This window comes from Sorex fumeus, unplaced genomic scaffold (genome assembly GCF_029834395.1).
Source record: "Sorex fumeus unplaced genomic scaffold, SorFum_2.1 ptg000055l, whole genome shotgun sequence".
In the NCBI taxonomy this organism is placed as follows: domain Eukaryota; kingdom Metazoa; phylum Chordata; class Mammalia; order Eulipotyphla; family Soricidae; genus Sorex; species Sorex fumeus.
This window is the reverse complement of record NW_026606112.1, coordinates 2,931,659-2,937,202: the sequence shown is the minus strand read 5'-3', so window position 1 is coordinate 2,937,202 and position 5,544 is coordinate 2,931,659. Positions and strand designations below refer to the sequence as shown.

The following is a 5,544-nucleotide window of genomic DNA, read 5'->3' as shown; positions in this document are numbered from 1 at the left end:
CTATAGTTGGAAGCCTGCCTCATGAGCGGGCAGGGAGAGGGCAGCTGGAATAGAGAAGGGATCACTAAGAAAATGATGATTGGAGGAATCGGCTGGGATGGGAGATGTGTGCCAAAAGTAGATAAAGGACCAAACATGATAATCTCCCAGTATCTGTATTGCAAACCATAATGGCCCAAAGTAGAGAGAGAGTATGGGGAATATTGTCTGCCATGGAGGCAGGGGAAGGGTGGAAAAGGTGGGCGTATACTGGGGATATTAGTGGTGGGGAATGTGCACTGGTGGGGGGATGGGTGTTTGATCATTGTGTGATTGTAACTCAAACACGAAAGCTTGTAACTATATCTCTCGGTGAATCAATAAAATAAAAAATATAAATAAAGAATACAACTCTCAAACAAATAAATAAACAGATGCCGCCTCTTGCACTGCATCCGTCGTATCCCGGCGACATGAAGGTGAAGGTGGAAGAGAACGGGTTTGGTCATGTCGGCCGCACAGTGACCAAGGCTGCTTTGAACTCTGGCAAAGTGGAAATCGTGGCTGCCAATGACCCTTTCATTGACCTCAAGTCCATAGTGTATGTTTCGGTATGATTCCACCCACGGAAAGTTTAGTGTCCCAGTCCAGGCTGACAATGGGCAGCTCATCATCAGTGGGAAGACACTCTCTGTCTCCCAGGATGAAGATCTTGCCAACATCAAATGGGGTGAAGCTGGTGCTGAATATGTTGTGGAGTCCACTAGGGTCCTCACTAACATGGGCAAGGCTGAGGTTCACTTGAATGTGGGTGGGCGCCATCAGAGCTGCCAACAGATCATCAGAACTGCCGCTTCTGCCAATGTCCCCATGTCTGTGATGGGTGTGAACCGTGAGAAGAATGCTAACTCCCTGCAGATTGTCAGCAGCACCTCCAGTGCCACCAACTATACGGTGCCCTTGGCCAAGGTTGTTCATGATGACTTTGGCATCGTGAAATGGCTCATGACCACAGCCTACACCATCACTGCCACCCTGAAGACCGTAGACAGCCCCTCTGGGAAGTAGTGGCATGATGGCCAAGGACATCGTCTCTGATGTCACAGTCACCACCAAGGCCATAAACCAGGTCATCACAGAGCTGAAGAGGAAGCTGACTGGCATGACCTTCCATATCCTTGCTCTCAACATGTCTGTCAGGGACCTGCCCTGCTGCGTGGAGAAAGCTGCCCAATAGGACGATATCAAGAAAGTGATGAAACAGGCCACGCAGGGTCCCCTTAAAAGCATCCTGGGCTATGTTGAAGACCTGGTTGCCTCCTCTGACTTTAACAGTGACACCCACTACTGTATCTTTGATGTTGGGACTGGCATTGCCCTTAATGACCACTTTATCAAGCTCATTTACTGGTACAACAATGAGTCAGGGGGCTGGAGTGGGTGGGTAGGGCATTTGCCTTGCATGTGGCCGACCCAGATTCAATCCCCAGCATCCCATGTTTCCCTGAGCACTGCCAGAGGTAATTGCTGAGTGCAGAGCCAGGAGTAACCCTTGAGCATTGCCAGGTGGACCTAAAAAAAAAAAAAAACAACAAAAACCAAAAAACACAATGAGTTCAGCTACAGCAGTAGAGTGGTGAACCTCATGGTATTCTTGGTCCTCATGACCTCCAAACAATAATTACCCCCAGGACCACCAGACCTAATGAGAGTGCTAAGAGGAAGAGAGAGGCCCTCAGCTCCTGGGGCATCCCACATATCCAATACACTGAGACTTTCCTGACCTCAAGTTTCTATTCTAGAACCCTCCTCCCCCACAAAGGCTTTGGCAGCCCAACTCTTCATGTACCATCAGTAAAGTACACTGTATCACCCACCCCCCACCAGTTGCCATCGTCACCATGTTTGTAAATAGAGCACAGTTCTGTGGAATCAAGGACATTCACATCGTTAAGCAAACATTAATCCCATTTACCTCCAGAACTTTTACATCATCTCAAACTGAAACTCTGCTCTCATGAAGCAATAGCTCGCAATACTGCTGTCCTCTTAGCCTCTGGTGACCACTGTTCTACTTTCCATCTCTGTGAATATAAATCAGACGGTGAAGTAGCAAAGTATAATTTCATGCAATAAAAACTGTCAGATAAGCTGACCTGCTTTTAGAAGGCACTCAGGCACCTGGCAGTTTATTAAACACCAGAGCTGTCGAAGCATCAGGAATCCTCATAGATCTTAATGTGTCATGGCTTCTAGGGTTGTAGGTAAAATGATAATTACGCCTAACACTTTAAAGTTTCACAGTTAATACATCACACGCCTTTCACAATAGCATTGCGATGCAGAATTTTGTTTCTGTTATTTTAAACTTTATAGGTCAGAGCACTGAGGATCAAAGAGTTTTAGCAAGCTGCTCCAGGTCCTGATATTTCAGATTGGTCTCCAACTATTTATTGATCACTGATATATTTGGAAGGGGAATAGGGAAGAGACCTAAAACAGAAGTCAACAGCTTGAGAGAGGAGATACAAGCCAAATTCCCAAAGTGCATCTGTTCTCTCAGGACACACCCATGAACACACTCATGGGAAGACCTCTGATCATGCTGAACCACGATGGAGCCCAGAGAAATGCTTTATAGGTTGTGGCTCGGTCCCACATTGAGAGACAAACATACATGGCTATATTTTGGACAGGAGTGGTATGCTGAATCAGTCAGACATATCAGCACTGAGAGAGACTCCTGCTCCAAGCATAAAAGAACATAAAATCAGTCCAGTGGATGACATACATATTTAAATATATAAATGAAATAGAGAAGAAGTTATGAAACAGTCAGGAGAGAACTGTCCTCTGAAATTTATTTCAGTATACATATATTTACATATTGGCTCTTCATTGTCAGGCTGGAATTTAAGATTTGGGTCATAATGGATGTATATTTCCTTACTGTAGAAGCCAGTGAAAGTTCTGGAAGCCACAGTTTCACCCTGCTTCTCTCCTGGCTACATATTTCTTCATAGTACAGAAGTATTCCACCATGTCTGAGGCAGATGGCTGGTCTGCGCACAGCTGCCTGGTGCATTATACATTCAAAAAGAAACCTGTTATTTTGGCACAAGAAAAACACCCCAGAAGCAAGTGTGGAAGAGCTGAAGCTCTCGCCTGTACAATTTTGTCCACATGCCTACGGAGGTTACAGAGCACCAAGGTGTAAGTAACATAAGAATGAAACCTCTGGGTTAGCTGTGGCGACACAAACTGCTAACCTGTTCCCTCCATCAAACACCTGTAAGTCACCAAGACTTCCTGGGCTTCCATTCCTCAAACCCTTGAAGCAGGGATCAGACTAAATTGTTGTTAGGAAAGACTTCCAACAAGAGGGAAAAAAAAAAGGCTGGTACAATTTTTGTCACTGCCTCGTTTTCTATTTAAACTTCGTTTAATTTTTTTTTTTGGAGGGGTGGAGAGGAAGGTTTGGGCTACATCAGGCCATGCTCAGGGGTTATTTATGGACCTGTGCTCAGGATTGACCCCAGAGGATACTCAGGAGACCATTTGGTCCCCAGGATCCAACCATGAATCCTTGCATGCAAGGCAAGAACCTTAACTCCCTACTATCTTCTTAACCTCTCCTTATTTTTCTGATGAAAGATTAGAGATAGAGAATGCAAAGAAACAGTTTCTTTTTTTAAAGCATGGGTCCAGATTTTTGTTTATATTTTTTTTTTCTGAGGTTGACAGTAGACCAAACACCATCTGAAAGTTGGTTAATTTTAGCAGGGCCTTACCCTGAGCACCTGATCCACATCTATAAATCTGTCATTATGAAAATTATATCATGTCTTTGCATTCTGATGATTAAATAATAAACTGTAATGGTTTCTGTTCAAGGTGTGATGGCAGGGCCAAGACATGTCAATCGCATGCAAAATGTCATCCCTATAATTAAGTCACGTCTGTAAGAGAGTAATAGTTGGCTGTCCTTGGGCGTTAAATGCTCATGGCCTTGATTTTGAAGATTCTGGACTTTGAACGGAGGATTCGCAGACTCCTCAGTGGCCGGATTTTCATCCTGGAGCTTAAGCAGAGGGAAGGAGCTGGGCCAGGAATGCTGGCAACCCTGGGAGGTTAAGGACACTCTAGAAGAAAAGAGCCTGGGCTTTGCCAACTGTCATTGGAGACAGTTCCGCAATAATGGCTCTGCTTCTGCCAAGATCAGCAGGGGGACAGGTGCAGCGAGTTCTGAAGAGCTCTTACCGCCATATATTTCACCCAGGAAGACTCCCAGAAACCTATGTGGCTTGATAGACTGGGCTGAATCTGGAGCATTTCCAGACTTCCTTGGATGGGTCTGGAGTGACATGGCAACTTAGTTGAAGAGTCGAAATTACTTTCAATCAAACAAAAAAATCTTTGCCCGTTTGAATTTCAAACGAAGTCACACTATTTGAGGACTGACAGGACGAAAGCATTCTTATTGGGAAACTACACTTCTCCCTTTAATTTAGTGTAGAAAAGAATTATGTGGATGGCTTCGTGCCTATTTCCTCCTAAAGAAATGTATGTGTTTTGCTGACTAATTTTTTATGGTAAAAAAATTTTAGAACATATTCAAACATGTATAATATGCCTGGACATGACATCTGGACATGAGAAAAGGCGCAGATAGGCACAAATTGAAGTGGAAAGTAAGAAAATGTTGGTTAAAAGGCAATAAATTCTATTATTTGATCAACAATTCCTTTCCTCCTCACTCCAAGCTCACTCCAAACTCAGCTTATCTCAGCAAACTGAAAGAAACTCAATCTCTGCATTTACTACATATTCGGTATATTCTGGCTGACATTTTAAACCCTGTTAGAAATCTGATTGACTTCCAGGCATATGCAACGCTAGAATGGAGAAATAGTATAGATGGCTATCATATTTTTCTTTGCTCTCCAAAACACTGACAATGATTCTTTGTATAATGTCGCAGGACGTTGAAGGGAGTTATTGACAAACATTTTGCAGAAATCTGTCGAAGTTTGTTACTGCAATTTATATAATATGGATATTTCATTTCAAAGACTTCACACATTGCATGGTTAAAGTGTGCGTGAACAGGCCAAAGAAATAGATCAATGGGTTCCTAGGCAGAAGCCTGGTTTTTTCTTTTCTTTTTGGGTCACACCCAGCAATGCTAAGGTGTTACTCCTGGCTCTGCACTCAGAAATTACTCTTGGCAGTGCTCGGGGGACTATATGGAATGCGGAGATCCCACCTGGGTTGGGCGCATGCCAGGCAAATGCCCTACCCGCTGTACTATCACTCCGGCCCCAAGCCTGAGTTTTAATCCTTGGCAATACCTGGTCCCTGAGCAGGGGAGTGATCCTCAGAGCACAGAACTAGGAGTATCCCGCCCCCAAGTACCTGTAGCTATACCACTCTCTAAAATATAATAAAGATTCTTACAAGACAATGGAGTCTAGAGGCTGCCAGACAGGCACAAGCAGAAATCAAGGTGCAGGTTTATGGTGGCATTTTCAGCAATGAAGAGGCTAGAAGGATGAGCCCGGGTGA

The 5,544-nt window shown here is 44.2% G+C and overlaps 1 pseudogene; it reads left to right on the top strand.

Annotated features, from left to right (window-relative positions):
• The first annotated feature begins 452 nt into the window (after positions 1-452).
• On the top strand, positions 453-4,114 carry LOC130033964 (glyceraldehyde-3-phosphate dehydrogenase-like; annotated as a pseudogene).
• Positions 4,115-5,544: the final 1,430 nt, after the last annotated feature.